Here is a 19,563-nt window from a genome sequence, read left to right as displayed (position 1 = left end):
GAGCCCTACTTGGACCACATGCAGTGCAGTTAAGAAAGCTGCTCTCAGAGAGGGGAGGGAGGAGAGAAGAATGAGGAAGGAAGGAGAGTGGGGGGGGAGAGGAGGAGAGGGGAGAGGAGGAAAATGTCACTGACAGACAGAGAACCAGATACAAGGGCACAAGCGGCTATAGGAAGAAAAGAGAAAAAGAGAAACAGTGAGGACAGTGGTTTCTTAAGTTCCTGCTAATCTTCTAGGAATTGGTTCCAGTTATTCTTTTAACATTTTATTTATTTATTTGACAGAGAGAGACAGCGAGAGAGGGAACACAAGCGGGGGGGGGGGAGTGGGAGAGGGAGCAGGCCCCCCACTGAGCAGGGAGCCCCATGCGGGGCTCGATCCCAGGACCCTGGCATCATGACCTGAGCCGAAGGCAGACGCTTAACAACTGAGCCACCCAGGCGCCCCTGGTTCCAGTTATTTCTGAAGCCCTTGAGATCCATAGGTTTTCCCTGAATTAATCAAATAAATTCCTGGGTGGCTCAGTCGCCTGGGTGGCTCAGTGGGTTAAGCATCTGCCTTTGGCTCAGGTCATGATCCCAAGGTTCTGCTCAGCAGGCAGCCTGCTTCTTCCTCTCCCTCTGCCCCTGCTTGTTCACGCTCACTCTCTCTAGTGCGTTCTCTCTCAAATAAACAAATAAAAACTTTAAAAAAATAAATAAATCTCTTGTTTTACTTCAGCTAACTTGAGAGGGTTTTGTTTCTTTCCAAGAATCCTTAACTATGACAGCATTTATCACCCCTATAATATTTCATCCTTTACACCTTTGATATCATACCCTAGAGTTCTGAGGCAGGGGTGTACAACAAAACTTTCTGTGATAATGCAAATGTTCTATATCTTTGTTGTCCAGTATGATACCAACTAGCTATATGTGGCTGGTGTGACTTAAGAACTGAATTTTTCATCTTATTGAACTTTAACAAATTGAAATTCAAATAGCCACATGCAGCTAGTGGCTACCATTTTGGAAAGTGTAGCTTTGGTCTTCAATACTCTCTTCTTTATTACCTCATTTGGCCCTTACAAAATCCTGGTGTGGTTTATAGTAGATTTGTAGTAGTTACCACTATCCCTGGGTGTCTGAGAGATAAATTTACTTGCCTAAACAACATCCCATAGCTAATATGGGCATAGTTAGGATTGAAATCGAGTTTCTTGACTCCTAGTGAATATTCTTTCCACATCGCCTTAAATTTTAAGAAGTGATGCCCTTCCACCTATCTTTCCTGCTGGTTCCTGAAGCCCCTTTACCCAGACCTTCCATCCACAAATTCCCTAAAGACCACAAGTATAGATTGGCTGGAGGTAACAATTGTGTCCTGTGGCTTGGAAACAGAGAGGAGATAACTGATCCACTTATGGATCAAGCCCTAGCAAAATGGGCCAACAGCTGCAGCTAGATTCAGAAGAGCCCATCATGGAATCTGCTACAGTGAACTTGGAGCATGATCCCACTGTACTGCACTTGCCCTGTTTAGATGGGGTTTTGCTATTCCACACTCAAACATGGCTTGGTGATGCATTCAACCTTAGGTCATTCAGGTAAAAACATAAAAACAAAAACACCTGAGACACGCGTACTCCCTCTCACAAGCTGCTCTTTGCTCAGAACTGCTGATCATTCAGGTGCAAGCCTCCTCTGGCCACCCCCTGCAGCCCCTGTCTGCTCACTTCCTCCTTATCTCACTCTCTTCCTGTTAGCTTTCCACTGAAATGCCACATTGACGAGGTGGGTTTTTTCTCCTCCTCACATGACGTTCAGCACAAACACCCCCCACAAAGAGATCCATGTGGAAAAGCAGGTCCCGTGGCACTCTCTGCCTGAGGACGTCTGTGAAATCACACTCCAGGGTGCTTCAAACTATCACCACGAAGGACATCACCACGCAAACTCTGCAAACCCCTGGCAATCTCTCCCTGAAAAGAATACCTTCCCAAAGGCTTAGTCAGCCTGGAAAGAGGTTTGAGAAAACAGAGGGCCCTAAAAGTGCTTTTCCAAAATAAAAATATGAGCTAGAGGTTGGGAAGATAGAGAAAGGATGGTGAGGTTGGTTTTTTTTTTCCTTTTAAAATAGACAATAGTGGGGCCCCTGGGTGGCTCAGTCAGCGAAGCATCAGACTCTTGGTTTCACCTCAGGTCATGGTCTCGGGGGTTGTGAGATCGAGTCCACCCTGGCTCTACACTCAGCACAGAGTCTGATCAAATTTCTGGCTCTCTCTCCTCCTCTGCCCCTCCCCGCCCCGTGTGTGTGCGCTCTCAAATAAATAAATAAATAAATAAATCTTAAAAAACAAAACAAAACAAAACATCGGGATGCCTGGGTGACTCAGTTCGTTAAGCGTCTGCCTTCAGCTCAGGTTATGATCCCGGGGTCCTGGGATCGAGCCCCGCATCGGGCTCCCTGCTCAGCGGGAAGCATGCTTCTCCCTCTCCCACTCCCCCTGCTTGGGCTCTCTCTCTCTCTCAAATAAATAAATAAATCTAAAAAAAAAAACCCACAAAAACAATGGTCCCTCTGTATCACAAATGCTTAATTGCTGACCACCCAACAGCTGCCCCTTCATGTCTCCAGCAAATAAGACTTGGCTGTTCTGTTATTCTGATAATGAGGGTACCATCAGTTACCATGGTCCTCAGAACAATGTTCTTTCATTGCCTTACATGAGCCTCAGTATCACTTGTTTGGCTGTTTCCCTGGGGCCTGGAGTATCTGCTTGCATGGACACCAATGTGAAACCTTCCCCCATACGATGGCAGGCTCCTATGCACACCCCCCAAAAGATCCTCTAGCACCTCTCATGACACAGAATAATCATAGCAACTCCTTGTCACAAAGCCCTGCAGTGGCTGGTACTCACAAACATTTCAGTAAATATTAAAACCCCATATGAAGTTTAGAGATGTTTTCTTCCAGAGATACTTTGAGATAATGAACTTGAAGATATCAGTCTCTTGAATGGGCTGGGCATTTAATCAAAACTTTAACCAGCTTTAAAGTCACCCTTTCTTTTTGCCTCAACGTAAAAGGCTTACTGGAGGGGGGAAAAAGTCATCTTTGGAGGATTTATTTCTCAGTCACGTCCCTTAATGTGCCACTACTGGCTACCATTTATTAAACTCTACTATACACCAGATCCTTTACGTATATTATTAACATTTTAATCCTCACTACAGTCTTGCATGGTGGATGTTTTTATGACCACTTAGCACAAAAAGAAACGGAGGCTCAACTAGATTAAATAATTTGGTAGAAATCGCAAAATTAGTAGATGGTAAGGCTGAATTTTGAACCCAGAACTCTTTGGCACTGAAACATATGTGATTTTTTTTCTTACTAAAGCTGCTTGAAAGCCTCATGAACATTTTTATGTTTTCAAAGCTCCTTCACATGTAGGTTTCAAAGCTCCTCAGAACAAGACTATAAAGGAAGCTAGAACAGGTGGTATTTTATCTCCATTTTACAGATAAGGAAACAGAAACTCTGATCTGCTCTAGTGCTCATCCAAATGCATTAACCATTCTGACATGCTCAAACCTGAGGATGTCTCTTCTGCTCAAACTTTTTCACCTAGAATAAAGTTCTCTGGAAATGGGATAGATTGGTGGGTGGGCTCCCATGTTTAAAGACATTGGCAATCCAGGATGGATAATAACAATTTCATCATACCACTGAATGGCTGAACCAAAAGGCATCTCTGTCTTTATTTGAGTGTCAAATGCTGTATTGGGGCAGATACCCAGAAGACTTTTGAAATGAAAAAGGGAACAAGAAATCCATCTGGCCTTACTGACCAACTCCGAGCCCCTTTAAGACCCCTGCCCATAATTTATACAGTAGGTTTATTAAATGGTTAGAGCAGTGCTTCTCAGATGTTAAGGTGGGATCTTGTTAAAATGCAGGTTCAGATCCAGTAGGTCTGGGGTGATGCCTAAGCATGTGCATTTCTAACAAGCTCCCTGGTGATGCCAAATCTACTGTCCTTGGATGACACTGTAGGTTACTAAGAGAGCTTGTTAGAAATGCAGCCGCTCAGGCCTCACTCCAGACCTAGCAGATCTAAGTCTGCACTTTAACAAAATCTCAGAAGTATACGTTTAAGAAGCACACAGTTGGAGGGCTGCCTGACTGGCTGGGTAAAGGGGTGACAAAATAAACTTCCATTGTTGTTCTGTCGACAGTTTGCTTCATAAACACAGTCTTCAGTGTGTGAGTGTGTGCGTGTGTGTGTGTGTGTGTGTGTTTAAGAAGAATGAGGGGAAACTCACTGTTTCGAATACAAATGCCTTGACAGATGGTGACAATGACCAGGTCTATTGATCTGGATTGATTTGGAGAGCACAGTGCCCAGAACCCAGGAGGTATCCAGTGAATAACTTTCTATAAATGCCAGACAGAATGTGGGTGCTACTAATTGTGCTGCAGCCTCATGCGGAAAGCTTCTTTGGCTAATGAAAATGGAACACTAGCAACAACATAGTTGTTATTCTCTGTCCTTGTCCAGCCTCCAGAAAGGAAAGAACAAGTCATAAGTTTTGCCCCCTGGGCAGGAGCTATAATCCAATTTTATGTTATGAATAGCATTCCGTACAATGCTGGTTCTCAATAAATCTCTGAAGCCAATTGCTCATTCAATCAGTGGACATTTACTAAAGACCTTTTATGTGCCAGACTCGAGGCTAGGCACCACGGACACAGAGCTGATGAAAACTTGGTGTCTGCCTTTGAAAAGTCCACAATGTGCTGTTTAGTTTGAGGTTAGTGTATTGGCTTTTGCTTTTTAAGCTACAAAGTTAAATGCACCAACATGGATAGTGATGTGATTTCTTCACAGGATTACTCCAGTTAGGAATGAAAGGGACAATAAAAAATGAAGTCTTATGGAAAGAGAAAAATGGAAACCCAAATAAACAGCATAAAATTGATAGGAGCTCCATGTGTTCTCCATATTTTCTGCTTAATAGATCAATTACAGCAATAAAACATGTGCACTATAAAAATATGCAGAGAGAATTCTGCTGGGCTGCAAGGGAATGTTGACGAGGTAACTAGGCAACCCTGGCAGGGAAAGTTCTTATTTTTCTTTTCCTATTGATGTCTTCTGCCTTATTAGTTGAAAATTCAAAGTCTCCTTTCCAGGATGAAGAAGAACTGAAGCAATTCTCCCATTCACCCTTGAGAGATCCATCTTCTCTAGCTGTGACCACCTCTAAAGAGATGTTGGTAGTTCAGGAGGGTGGGTAGGACAGAGAGAGAGAAACCAAAGCTGATATTACTTGGGGGGAAAGAAGTTCAATATCTCATCTAGATATTGGCTCATCTGGCAGGATCAGCCAACAGGGCAATTCACCCCCAGGAAGCTAAGGGAAATGCCCCAGAAGTGCCCCACCATGTGGGATGTTCCATGTCATTTTCAGTGCTGGGGTCCCTGGAGCTAGGATGGTGCCTGGCACAGAGCCAACTTCACTGAACGTTTGCTGAGTGAATGAACAGAGGACAGTAAATGAAGGACTCTTTGCATCAAAGTGAAACCACAAAAGTGAAAACAAACTGAACCTCCTGTAATTTAGTTATCTGAGGACTCCCACCTGCAGCTGTAAGCTCACTGCCAACTCACTGAGGTCCAATATTACCAGCTGAGGTGCTGCTCTGAAGGACCCCCTCCTCAAAGATGAAGATATCTGTCCCACCTCTCTCTCAAATGGACTGCTCCTTTCCCATGTGTTACCTAAAATTCCAGCTCTTCAGAACTGAAGAATGACAAGTCTGATCTCTCATCTTCCCACCAATTTTCTCTTTATAGCTAGAACAGTACATGGAACTCTTCTCTGATACCCCAGAAGCCGAATAAAAGCAGGTTAGGTTTTTATTTTAGAGGAATGTGTGTGTGCGTGCATAAAATGAATATCACCTGACTTTCCCAGACTCCAAGAAAGGACAGTGCCTAAAAATGTGATTCCATCAACCTTTTTTACTGTTATACTCCTGCCTACTCATTAAGTGCTATCTTTGCTCACAAGACAACCCCAAATTAGAGAGATTCCTGTCTGAGGGGCAGCTTTCTTTTTTTTTTCCCCCAACTAATCTACCTCCCCAACTTTGGGCCGCCATATCATGTCATTTTAGATTAGTTGGGAGAAACACGGCTGCCTCATTTTCATCTTCAAAGACAAGCGTGATTTCCGAGCTTCTGAATGCCCATGTTATTTCTGAACCAGAAGAAGTCAGGATAAACAGGTGCAGCCCTACAGAGCCCCGCCACATGGCTCTCACACCCCGTCATTTTCTGGCTCTTCAAACGTCCATTCCAGTTAACGCTCTCCCTGGTTCACTCCTTTATTCATTCAGTCACCAGTGTAGATATGCTGGCATTAAAAATGGGAGTAAACATTCTAAAGATGAAAACATCGCATGCAATGCTGTCATACTGCAGAGATAGCAACAGCAGTGATGGATGGATGCCCAGGTGCTCACATGAGAGACCTGTACTGAGCCACCATTTCACAAACGTAGGATCTTCGCCATTTGGAAGAGTGAGAACCAGCGAGAAGGGTAGACGGACAGGAGCCGGCGGGATTTCCTGGTGTGGCTTAACTCACCACATACGTGGTGCTGAAGAAAAGGCAGCCTTTTTAAAAAAATGTCTTCTCAAAGAGAGTAATATTCTCCTAAATACAGGCCTTCTGGAGGCCGGTAGGGACTGGCTCAGATTCTCAGTAATAACGAAGACGGCAAATCTTTGATCCCACCTTGGACAGGGTGTATCCAATCTTGCTACTGTTTTAAAAATAAACAGTGAAGGTAAAATTATCATAAGATAAATGCTCAGTTGACCCACGGAATATTAATGAAAGATATCCTAATTATTTTATTAAATTTTTAAAGGGGAAAACGAACTTCTCCAAGTCAGTAACCACTTGCTCTATTATTTCCAAATCTTTGGACTAGCTAGAAAATATTTTTATGGTTAAAAAAAAAGACATAGGATTTGAGAACCCAATAGGTAAGGCATGTAAAAACAGGGGGATAGAATGACAGAGCTAACAGAATAGCTGAATTTAAAAACTGAGGCAGACTTTTTTAATTTTTAAAAATTAATAACTTCATTTTTAACATATAGTATAATACTAAACTGTATTTTCAGATTTTTACTCAGATTTTTTACTCATTTTCTGTCAGTTTCAAAAAGTTGTGCCTTTTAAGTTAAAGTCTTCTATTATATCTGTTTGTTAAATTTACTGACATCAAGTTTTGTAATATTCCCTTATTATTCTTTTAATGTCTCTAAGATTTGCAGCGATAACCCTACTTTGAATTCAAATATTGCTAATTTGTATTATGCTTCTGCTATGGACTGAATGTGTGCCCCCAAAATTCATATGCAAAACTCTAACCCCCAGTGTGATGGTATTAGGAGGTGGGGCCTTTGGGAGGCAACTGAGATCAGATGAGATCATGCGGGTGGAGCCCAATGGAGGAATCAGTACCCTTTATATGAAGAGGAAGAAACACCAGAGCTTATCTCTACTACCTGAGGACAAGGGAAAAGACAGCCCTCTACAAGCCAAGAAGAGGGCTCTTACCAGAACTTAACCATGCTGGCATGGATTTCCAGCCTCCAGAACTGTGAAAAATAAATGTCTGTTGTCTAACCCAAAAAAAGAAAAAATTAAGGCAAGTAAAAAATGTATTTTTACTTTTTAAAGCACAGGTGTATACCAGCTGGTGTGATGTCACTCAGAACCTCTATTGGATACTGGGATAAAGGTCACTGTCAATTACCATTTCCTTCTTTCTCTTTGAGACAGAGTATGACAATTCTTTCTTGGGAAAGTCCTGCTTTAAAGGAAAAATGCTCAAATTCAAGGAAGTTGGTTCCTATAACTGTCAACAGACTTATTTACTCTTAGCCAGTCTAAGTGAATTTGAGTCTCAGGATCTGGAAAATTTTTATCCTTGGCGCTATGGGAACTTGGGTATGACATCTGGAACCACTGCAAGAGATCTGTGAAGGGGGAGCAGAGAGAACAAAATGGGCTAGAATACTGGAAATTGGAAATTACAGTTCTAATTTTCAAAAGAATACTATTTTAAGCTTCGAGAGATGGGTAAAATTGACAATAATAGCAGGCAAGATTTAGAGCAATATAACCCAGTAGCTAAGAGTGCAGCATCTACAGGGTTGCTGTGATAATTCAAGAGGGTATATGTAAAATGTTTGGAACACAACAGGCACTCAGTAATCTGGTCTGCTATCATCATTATCACCCTTTGAGTCATATTATGATGCAAGTTTTTTAACAGAGAGTCAGATTCTTGAGAGGCCAAACAGCCACTGAAATCTTAGAATCCTTAAAATTCTATTCAACCTGATTATGTAACAGTAATAAAAACTAACATTTACTTATTTTGCAATCTATTTTAATTTTTATAACAACCCCATGAGTTAGGTATTATTATTATCCCCCACATTTTGCACTTAGAGAAACTTGAGACATAGCAAGATTAAAACTTTGTCCCAAGTTGTAGAATACGTAAGTAGCCAAGCTGATTCCAAAACTCTAACCTTAATTAAGACTCCCTCTTTAGACTGTTGGATTGTTCACAACAAAAAATAAACAAAACAAAAACAGAGGAACTTCTAGGGCCTATCTAAGGAGGTTAGGGAAAGGGATGGGAGAAACAAAGACTTAGCCCTATGTACCTGGTCATGTGCCACTCCCAAAGACATGTATTTCTTGAACCGTGGTTTAAGAGAAGATCTGGATCCAGATCTGGCCATGATTCTAACTGGCTGTGTCTTTGGACCTTTGATGGGCCTCAGTTTTGTCTTTAAAGATAATGGTGCTTATCTCTCAAGATTATGAAAATTAAAGAGATACTGCCTATGAAAGCACTGCATCAACGGAAAACCATTATGCAGTTATTGACATGGGGACAAAGGGAGCTACAATTTTGACAGAACATGAATAAATTACATGAGTAACGTAAAATGATTCCATTCAATGCAAATATGTGTTTATGAGTAAGAAATAGGGTGAGGGAAGGAGGACAATGGGAGCCCTGCATAAAGAGGAAAGAAAGAAATCAAATGCTTCCTTCTTGCTTAATTTGGATAGACTTCTAATTCTCAGGCAAAAAGAAATAGTAATCTAAGTGATCTGATGATGAGTCAATATTCCCCAACATTTATAATGTACTTAGGTTAATATTGTAAGAGAGTTCTAGTATTTTTGCATATAATAAAATCTAGTGCAATATTAGTTCATGAATGTGGATATGTCAGGGCAAATTGTGTCCCCCACGCCCTCTCACTAATCCTTCAAACACTTTTTAGAATGGAGTATAAAAGTTTCTCATTTAAAACTTCACAATGCTTTACATTACTATAACACATTAGATTATAACTCAGCTGTGACCTCTGCTAGAGTGATCCTGCTCGAAGAGTCAAACTGCACCCCCAGAAACTCTCAAGAGAGAAAAGACAACCATCTACCTGGGAGCTTTTCAATTTGCCTACGTGAAAACAGATGGATGAACAGGATAAGGCAGAGATAAAACTGAGACAAATAATAATGATACCATCCTCTCTACACTCCTGAACATTCCACAGCAACTGAAAAAGAGGTTTGAAATAAAATCGAATCAAACAAGGATTGTGAAGGATATGGCCACCTGGAGGACTGTGCCAGACTTTACCTCTAGAGTCAGAAAGATATGGTCCTAAGTCCAAACTCTGCTTCTTAACTAGTTACCCTCCTCAATTAAACACTATCTCTTTGTGCTTCAATTTCTTCTTCGGATAAATGAGAGCACTAATACCAATATCATAGTGTGTTCAGGGTTAAGTGAGATAACGTAGGAAAAGCTGGGCAAATGTCAATTATTATACTTATTAACCCAGATTTCTCACATTATTAGGTTTCTGGTGGCTTCACGAGCAATAGGGATCCCAACCATAACCTGGTCTCTTCTTTATATACCTGGTCTCTTCTTTAACTTCTTGTAAGACCTGAGCACCTGACCCTAAAATGTATAAAATCTTGGAACATTTTGGAGGAGAGTTCTGTTTCCCCACTTCTGGATTTTTTTTAAGATTTATTTATTTGAGAAAGAAAGAGACAGAGAGGTGGGGGGAGGGGAGGAGGGAGAGAGAGTCTTAAGCAGACTCCGCACTGAGCTTGGGGCTCAATCTCACGACCCTGAGATCATGACCTGAGTCAAAACCAAGAGTTGGGGGCGCCTGGGTGCCTCAGCCGTTAAGTGTCTGCCTTCGGCTCAGGTCACGGTCCCAGGGTCCTGAGATCGAGCCCCACGTTGGGCTTCCTGCTCAGTGAGGAGCCTGCCTCTCCCTCTCCCACTCCCCCTGCTTGTGTTCCCTCTCTCACTGTGTCTCTCTCTGTCAAATAAATAAAACCTTTAAAAAAAAAAAAAAAAAAACCAAGAGTTGGATGCTCAACCGACTGCACCACCCAGGTGCACCCCCCCATTTCTGGATTTTATAAGGAAGAATTTTTCCTAAGTAAACAACTGGCCTTTCTCTTTTTACTAATGTTGCCCTAGGGGAAGTGATGGAGTAATTAGCTTAATTGGTAAATTTGAGAAAATTCAACTGGGTGTACTCAACTGGCACAGCCTTACCTCTTGGGAGCTGCCTGCCTTCAAGGAGTGTGCTATTTGCTCCTTCCCCAATTACCTGAATGGAGGAAGCCTGTTCTCTCCAGCACAACATGGGAAAAGGTAGGTAAGTCTGGGGTTTAGATTTAAACCCCTGGGCTCATTTGGTTAATAGACCTAGAGCTTTGTCTTCCAGTTGGCTTCCGTAAGCAATAAAGCTGATGTCTGTTTTTGTTGTTGTTTCAATTAAATTCTTCTGCCACCATGTAGAGAAGAGTGGTATTTGTTTATTGGGAGCCCTCTTGGAGACCCCAACATTACATTGTGCCGCCTGGTTTGCAAAGGTAGCTGTTTTTCGGTAGAGACTCATTGTAATATCAATTCAAGGAGAGCCCCATACAGGATATCACTTAAAATTTATCTGTAGAAAGTCTGTGCCTACATAGAAGGCATGCACAGTCTTCTCAAAAGTTTTCTCAGACAAGAGAGAGGACCCAGTCACAGGGAGCATCTGTCCCAGTTACTGCCCAGCTGCAGGCACAGAGAGTGAGAAGGTTCAGAAGAGAGTCCCCCCCACCCCCCAGTCAGTGAGGCGTTTCCAAACCTTCCCCAACAGTCCATGAGCACTAGGCTTCACAGTTCCGTGCTGTATGTGGCTACTGTTCAGGAACATATCACCAATGTCCTCCACAGGGAATCTAAAAACTTCTACCCAGATAAAGCCTCTTTTTTGCCAAATACATTTTCTCAAACTTCTCTCCGGGTTAACTTTAACCTCTGGTATAAAGTAAGGGGAGAGAGGTGGAGGAAGAAGGAAGGCAGAAGGAAGGGAGGCTAATTATCCCTGTCCTGTGACGTCTGCATCTTGTACACACACACCCTGTGACCTCACACTATGCTGTATTTCTGAGCTCGTGTGTCTGGCCCCTCTGTCAGCTTGTGAGGGCCAAATCATACCCTAGACTTGACTGCAGTGCTAGTACCTAAGGCAGCACCCAGCACAAATAGGAACTCATTAGTTTTCTGGTTAAACTATGTATCTAAATTATTGCTAATCAAATACTACACAGATAAACAGTTCCTTCTCCAGCTGAGAGGGCCATACTCCCGGAATCATGATGAGACATAATCAACAAAAGAAACCTTTTCAGAAAACAGAGATGCTTCACACAAAGGTCAACAGTAGCCACTGGACATGTGGTTTCCCAGGCCAATCTGAACAGCTCACGCGTTTTCATTTTCCAGCATTCATTAAAATATCAGCTCCTTTGTTAGTATGCCCAGCCTTAAAAGAATGTTAAAAAAAACTCAGAGCAGATCTTTGTCAAGATCTTTGCATGGTGCTACAAAAGTCTCTATCTGGGTGCTTTGTTTAAAAAAAAAAAAAAAGGTTTAAAATATATGCCTCAAAGGAAAAATAATGCAGAAGAGGTCAATCAGCTTGGGCAATTTTTTTCCTACTGTAAGAAGAAAACGTATCCTATCACCTTCTTTAGCGCAAACTCTGCTTTTGTGACTTTGGTGTCTAACCCCAAGCTTCTGCTTCTGCTGCATCCATCCCTGTCCTCTCTGTATCCAACCCTTCATACTGGGATGTAGCCTCAGGCATTGTGGTCCCTACCCTGTGTCCCTTAATCACCCTGCACAGTGCCAAGAAATTCTTTTTCCTCAAGAATGATCCTGCTAACCACCTTATGTGTATGTTGGGAGGCCTATGAGCAAGATTACTGCTGACGGGATTTTATAGCAGGAAGAACCCTCAAAAATCACTTAATTCAATTCAACCTCTTAATGTATTAAATACAAAACCAGAAACAGACATGTCTATTGCTCAAAAAGTGGCGTGAGGCCCACAATTAGGACAGGCTGAGGCTGAAAGGAAAGTCTCAATCCCAGTGCCAATGTTCTTTGCACAAAGCCATGAGTCTCTTCAATGGTTAAGCAAACCTGACACCTAAGTGGCCTTCAAAGGGCCCCCAACTTAACTATCTCTTTTGATACTTCAACACAAACCATATATATGTATATATATATATTTTTAAATCCCCCTGGTGGTTTTTAAGGCTTTTATTTTTTTAAGCAACACAGTCCTTTCTCCCGAATAAAGCCATACATGGTACCCAATTATAGAAAAGTAAGTAAAAATTCTCTCTTCTGTGGTTGAAACAGGGAGAAGGACCCTCACTCTTAGTCTACCCTCTCTGACCAGCCACAGAAACCTCTCTGAGGACCTTCAGGCTTGGCTCTATCAATTAGACAACACACCAGACCCCTAATGCCCACTGCACTGTCAGTGACTGAATCTCTGCCCTGGCCTTTTCTTGGCTGGCCTGCCTGCCATCATCCTTCAGCCTTCAAGGCCTGGCCAGCTGCCACCAACTCCTGACCATACTATTGGGAAGTGACCCTGTATCCCTCTCGCTACAATGCTCTGAATTTTTAACCCCTCTTCTGTACCAAAACAGTCAGAATCATTCATTATTCTCATGCTCCCCGCCTTCCAACCCCCCTGTAGTCAGGGCCCACCTGCCCATCTGGCAGCCCCTGTGGTTCCATCAAACCAGACTTCAAACACAAGCTGCCACTCAGGTGAAGGTTCAGCCCACCTCTTCGCCTTCCCTCCTGACCCTTCCCTAATCTGGCTTGGTTTCACTCATTCTTATTAAGCTCACTGGAACCCTTGCTTCTCAACAAATATTTATGGGTTTCACTTGCTCTGCTTGAATTGACACTCTTCCCCAGCACTACCTCCCATTTGTTCTTTTTCCTTTCATTACCCATCCCCCACCTTGAGCTCTGGGAACTCTGGTAGAGGTTGAGTAGCTGCTGAAGAAAAAAATTCGACACCTACTCACCCAGCACCCTCTGCCCACTGACTATCAAGTTCCCCCCAGGATCTACTAGGGACCCTCAGAAATGATAGAAAACCAAACTTACCTGGATGTTTACCTAAAATGCAGACCCCAAGGTCCCACCCCTTACCTTCAGATGTACTGACTCTGATGCATCCCAACATTTAAGAACTCCCTAAGGCAGGGAGGCCTAGCCTATCCAGGAGTCCCTGGGCCAATACTCATTTACTGAGGGGAATGGGCAGGACAGAAATGTGGCCATCTGGAACACTGAAGGTCCAGCAGTAAGGATGACAGAAGAAGTCCTTAGGAAGAATGAGGGCTGACCTGAATCACACTGGGGATTAGGAGTGTGGCCCTTCCCCTGACTGGCCAACCAGCTACATCACTCATGGGGCGCCTGGTGCTGTTAACCACCCCCTGCATCCCAAGCCTGTTGGCCACTGTATTATACAGGCTGGTGGTTAAGTAAATGAGTCGGAGATCAGCCGGCCTGGGTTTGACTCCCACAGCTATCATTTTCAGAACTGTGGACTCCTGAGCTTATGCAACCTCACCAAACTTCAGTTTCCTCTTCTATAAAAGGGAGATAAAATGATCTATCACATAGTATTCCTAAGAGAGTTAAAATGACTCTATCCACATACAGAATTTGAGAGAGCACCAGGCACAAGGTAAGTTTGTAATAAGCACTGGCTTTTAATTCTTTAACAATGCTTTCTTGAATGCACTCATTATTGTGTGTCCTGCCCCTTCTGGACAGGGAATTCTGCAGGCTTTCTGCTTTCCCTCTCTTAGAAAAACACTCCTAGTAGATTACGCCTGGCAGGATGTGACAGTGATGGAGTAAGACAGTGGGTGAAGAGAGGTATGGCATCCTGGAGGTACTCAGTAATCGTCCATGATTATTGAAAAGGCTGCCCCACCTTGGCCATGCCCTGGTAGCCAGGAACAGCAGGAGCTTTCCCTCATCGGAGCTAATGTTCGGCACCTCCCTGCAGCCACTAGGCAGAGGAGACTTGCAGGAGGGCAGGAGCCTGACTTAGCAGGCTTCTCCAGGGACCACAAGGAGCTGGCCAGAAAACTTATGTTGATTAGACATTTATGCTTCTTATTTTATGATGGGAATTTGAACTCTCTCACAGCAGTGCCAGAAAAACTCATCCTGAGTCAATGGGTGCTTTTTTAATACCAAATATCTTAATTCTGATTTTCTTATGTAACCACAGTGTGCAGACGTGCCAAAAATGTTAAAAATAGAAGACAAACAAAAATCCAAGAGAAAAATCTAGCTTCTAAATCAAACTTGCATGGAAACAGTTACTGCACCAAAGTGGGATGGGGGTTATTTTTTCCTTTCATTTAGGGAAGTGGGTTTTTTTTTTCCTGTTTTATTCTTTGGGTAGTTTTATTTATTTTCCCCACACTATTCTTTAATGACAAGTGAGGGTGACCCACTCTTCTTAAAAACAATAAAAGCTACACGGGGAAAAAAAAAAGGCCTATAAAGCTTCCAAAGGCGTGGGGGACTTTTGCCCAGAGAAGCAAACGAGTCAAACGGTCGAAAACAACCATGGCTGCAGGCCCTGGGCTGAGCCAAACCCCTGTGGTGAGGACTTGCTTTATTTCTGGTCCAAACAGAATCCAGGAAGCCACATCCACTGACTTCTTTTTCATTTAAGATTTTGAATTCATCAATACATCTTGTTGAGACAGGCTCCATTAGAGATTTCCTCTTTGCTCTAAGAAAGAGGAGGAAAAACAGAAACACAGTGACTGTTCCTAGGAAAACAGCATCAGCCCAGCAAGAGATCAAAACAGGTGCTTGCTACTATCTCCTACTCTCTTTCCCTGAAACTGCATTTTATTCTTTAGAAGAAAAAGAAAAAAGGCAGCTCCCTGAGCTTATATAGTGTTTGATTTTATATAAGTGCCAGATGACTCAAATTCCTTTTGGAAGAAGGTGGTCTAAGAATCTATAAAAACTCTAATAAGCATAACCACAAACATTTCTTCCACCAACTTTAGTCAATTAAAAAAAATTCAAAAGCTTAATATAGTTGAAGACTGAAAAATAACAGAGTTCCACAAAGACAAGGCTGTCATGTTAAAAAAAAAAAAGATGAAAAAAATCTCAGTCACTTTTTAGCACATCTCAAATGCAGATCTTTATATAACTGATCAAGATACAACCATTTACAAATATTTATATTTCAGATCACAAGATGGTTCTTCCCCCACTCCAGAGATTGTGAGTGATTGCAGAGTGAGCTGATCCTCATTTGGTCTCCCCTAATTTGCCCTAACCCAGCACGGCTTCTAGAAAAAGACAAAACCCAACAGACCAAGGGGGTGGAGCCAAGGAGCCCTGATTTATTTCATCTTTGAAAGGCCACTGCACTTGCATTCTCTTTTCAGCAGGGAATGCAGTCCTTACCACTGGGCTCGCTGTCTGTATAAAATACACGTTCTTCTCATCTAGTGGAGTAATCTTGTGAAACGTGAGCACGACCTTGCACAAGCGTCAAGGGGAGGGCAGAAGGGGAAGGCGGGGTCATGCTGGGAAACGGAGTCACTTCACCTTCGTAAGCCTTGCTCGCTGGCTCCCTCGCTCAGCACCAGGCACACAGGAGGGCCCAGACAGGAAGGAGGCAGGGCCTTGACCTTCAAGATTTTCAGGAAGCAAAGGTTTCCACACTGGCATCACAAGCAGAGATGGAGTTGCTGCCGTGAGAGTGAGGTCCCTAAACTGATCCACATCAGAGGGAAACGTGGCTTCTGGGGGCAACACGGGGACCAGAAGTAGAAAGTGGGGGCAGAGTGCAGGGGGATTCCAGACCCTTCTCCACCCAAAGGGCTAGCCACAAACTAGGAAATCAGATGATGGCCCCATCAAGATGATTCCTCAACATCATCAGAGTTCCTGCACTTTCTCCAGCTCTGCCCCAACCCCATTTTGTTCAAAAGAGGAAGGTATCTTGGCATTCATTTGGGAAGATGCCAACATAGCCTGAGCTTTCCACCTGGGCACCTGACCTGATTGCAGCCAAGGACACTTGGAACACCAACTGTTTCATTTTTATAATAGTCTGGTTTTAGGATGTATTTGATTTTATAAATTGTGTGGAAGGGAGACAAAGTAATTCTGATGATGATCTGCATTTCCTCTGACCATATCCTAGTAAACGTAAGAGGGTCCTTGTAAGTAAAGGTGCTTTCTAATAAAGAAATAAATGTACATCTCATTATTCCATGGCCTACTGGAAACTTCTGAGGAGTGAGGATTTAGAATAAATGATTCAAGTGGAGTTTCCCTACACCTCATCAGCCCAACCTACCTCGCTCTGCTTTTACTTTTTCATCCCTCTCACCAAGCTGGCTGAAAAAAACCTCACCCAAGCCAGGAAACAAGTGAAGGCAATGACTTTTTTTTTTTAATGGCACAACCCAGGTCAGCATACCCTATTTGTTGCCATGATGACGGGGATGGCATATGCCTGCTGGTTAGAACACTCCTATCCTTTCTGTTATGAGACACACAGTTATTTCCTGTTCTGAGAAATTTTGGAGGGGCAAGAAAAGGAAGACAGGAAAGGAAGAGATGTTTATGAAAAAGCTGCCAAAGGCTCTTTGAGGATCTACAATCTCTCTTTCGTGGGCAATAGCAAATAGTCCTATCAAAATGAACCTTGAAATCTGGAGTGAAGCTTTTGAAAATAAATCTCATGTTCTACTTGAATTTTTAAAATATGCATAATGTTTCCCTCAGCAAATCATCCATAACAATCTATCAAAAGACAAATATAGTGGATTATTATGGCAAGATTTTTTTTTAAAGATTTTATTTATTTCAGACAAAGAGAGAAAGAAAAGGAGAGAGCATGAGTAGAGAAGTTCTCTGCAGAGGGAGAAGCAGACTCCCCGCTGAGCAGGGAGCTTGACATGGATCTCAATCCCAGGACCCTGGGGATCATGACCTGAGCCGAAGGCAGATGCTTAACTGAATGAGCCACCCAGGCGCCTCTGGCAAGGAGATTTTTAAGAGGGCCCCTAACGATCTCTGCCTCCTGGTATCTATGTCCCTTGAATAATCCTTTCCATCTGAGTGAGGTCTGGGCCTAGTGACTTAGTTCTACAGAATAAGATTTAGCAAGAGAGATGGGGGGCCTACTTCTGAGTTTGGGTTATAAAAGACTGACTTCTATCTTGCTTGCATATTCTTTCACTCTCTCTTGCTTGCTCACTCTGATGAAGCCATGTTGTGAGCTCTTCTTTGGGGAAGTCCACATGGCAATGAATTGAAGGTGTCTTCCAGTCAACAGTCAGTGGAGAATGAAGGCCTTCAGGCCAACAGTCTACCAGCAACTGATTCCTGCCAACAACCACTGAGTAAGCTCAGAAGGAGATCCTTCCACATTCCACCCTTCAGATGACCGCATCCCCAGACTACACCCTGGTTACAACCTTGTGAGAGATCCTGAATTAGAGAACCCATCTAAGCTGTGCCTTGATTCCTGACCCAGAGAAACTGTGAGATAATACATGTTGTTTTTAAGCCACCAAATTTTGGGGTATTTTGTTATGCAGCAAGAGTAAATAATGTGGCTTTTAATCATCAGTATTTGTAATTGCATGTGAAAGGGGAAAACAATCCAAAAGTCATCCAGAGGGAGCTAGTTCAATCAAGAGTGGCATATCCATACAAGAAACATTAGGCAGCCCTCAAAATATAATGAGGCCGAAATTTCTACATTGAAATGGGAAGATTAGTCCACAAAAATTAAAAAGCAAGTTGCAAAACAATGTGAGACTTCTAAAACATGTCAGCTCTCCGAACTTTCACTTCATCAAATTTGAACTCCAGGCAAGCTCCTTACCCACTGTTCCCATCTCAGAAAATAGCAACTGTAGTTATCTAGTTGCTGTAGGCAAACAAACAAAAGCAAAAGACAAAATATACACAAAGAGTGAGATAAAGAAGAGAGATTGTTCTGACTCTCCTCTTTTGCTCATCCAGTCCATCACTAAATTATAGAGTTTGCCTTCAAACTGCCACCACATCCCACACTTCTCACCACCCCTACAGTTACTCCTCCCGTCCACACCACCATCCACTTTTTCTTGGACAGAAGCATCGGACCTGATTCAGTGCCCTGCCATATTTCACAAATGCAAATGATATGAGGCCACTCCTCTCTCTAAACTCTGTAGTCTTCCCACTACAGTCGGGATAAAGCTGGTTCGCAAAGACATAACCTACAGCTCTGGTCTCTGGATACTTTTCCTTCCTCTACAATTCTTTCTCTCACTTACCTGCTCTATCCACATTGGCCTCCTTGATGTTTCTATAACACACCTAGTTCACTCTCATTTCAGGGCTGTATTAGGTTGCTCGGGCTACCAGAACAAAGTACCACAGACTGAATGGCTGAAATAGCATAAATGTATTGTCTCATGGTTTTGGAGGCTAGAAGTGTAAAATCAGGGTGTTAGCAGGTACTCCTTTTGAAGGACCTAAGCAAGGATCTACTCTAGGCCTCTCTCCTTGCTTCTGGTGGTTTGCTGGCAATCTTTGGTGTTCTTGGGCCTGCAGACCTATCACCCCAGTCTCTGACTTTATCCTCACATAGTGTTCTTGCTCTGTGTGTGTGTGTGTGTGTGTATGTGTGTGTCTAAACTTCCCCTTTTTAAGAGGACCCCAGTCTTAATGGATTAGGGGTCCATCGTACCCCAATATGACCTCATCGTAAGTGACTATAACTGAAATGACCTTATTTCCAAATTAGGCCACATTCTGAGGGCTTAGGACTTCTATAGATGAATTTGGGAGAGACACAATTCAACTCATCGCAAGACCCTTTGCAATCACTGTTCCCTCTTTCTGGAAAGCTCTCTACCCAGAGTGGTTGCCATAAGGATGTGCCCCACATAAGGAGCATAACTGGCCAGGAGTTACAGCTGCTATGCTCTGAAATTCATCTGTGCATTTGTGCCAAAGTCATGCTTCCCACAAGTGACTCCTAGTCAGTGACTGAGCATGGCAAGGATACCA

At 42.9% G+C, this 19,563-nt stretch overlaps 1 protein-coding gene across 4 annotated transcripts in view; it reads right to left on the bottom strand.

Moving 5' to 3' along the window:
* MOB3B (MOB kinase activator 3B) overlaps positions 1 to 19,563 on the bottom strand; it is a 187,774-nt gene that overhangs the window by 123,462 nt on the left and 44,749 nt on the right. The window lies entirely within an intron of this gene.

This window comes from Callorhinus ursinus, unplaced genomic scaffold, assembly GCF_003265705.2.
Source record: "Callorhinus ursinus isolate GAN/ISIS: 27379988/994484 unplaced genomic scaffold, GSC_fseal_2.0 scaffold42, whole genome shotgun sequence".
Classification (NCBI taxonomy): Eukaryota; Metazoa; Chordata; class Mammalia; order Carnivora; family Otariidae; genus Callorhinus; species Callorhinus ursinus.
Note: the sequence above shows the minus strand (reverse complement) of the source record. Positions and strands in the feature narration are given on the sequence as shown.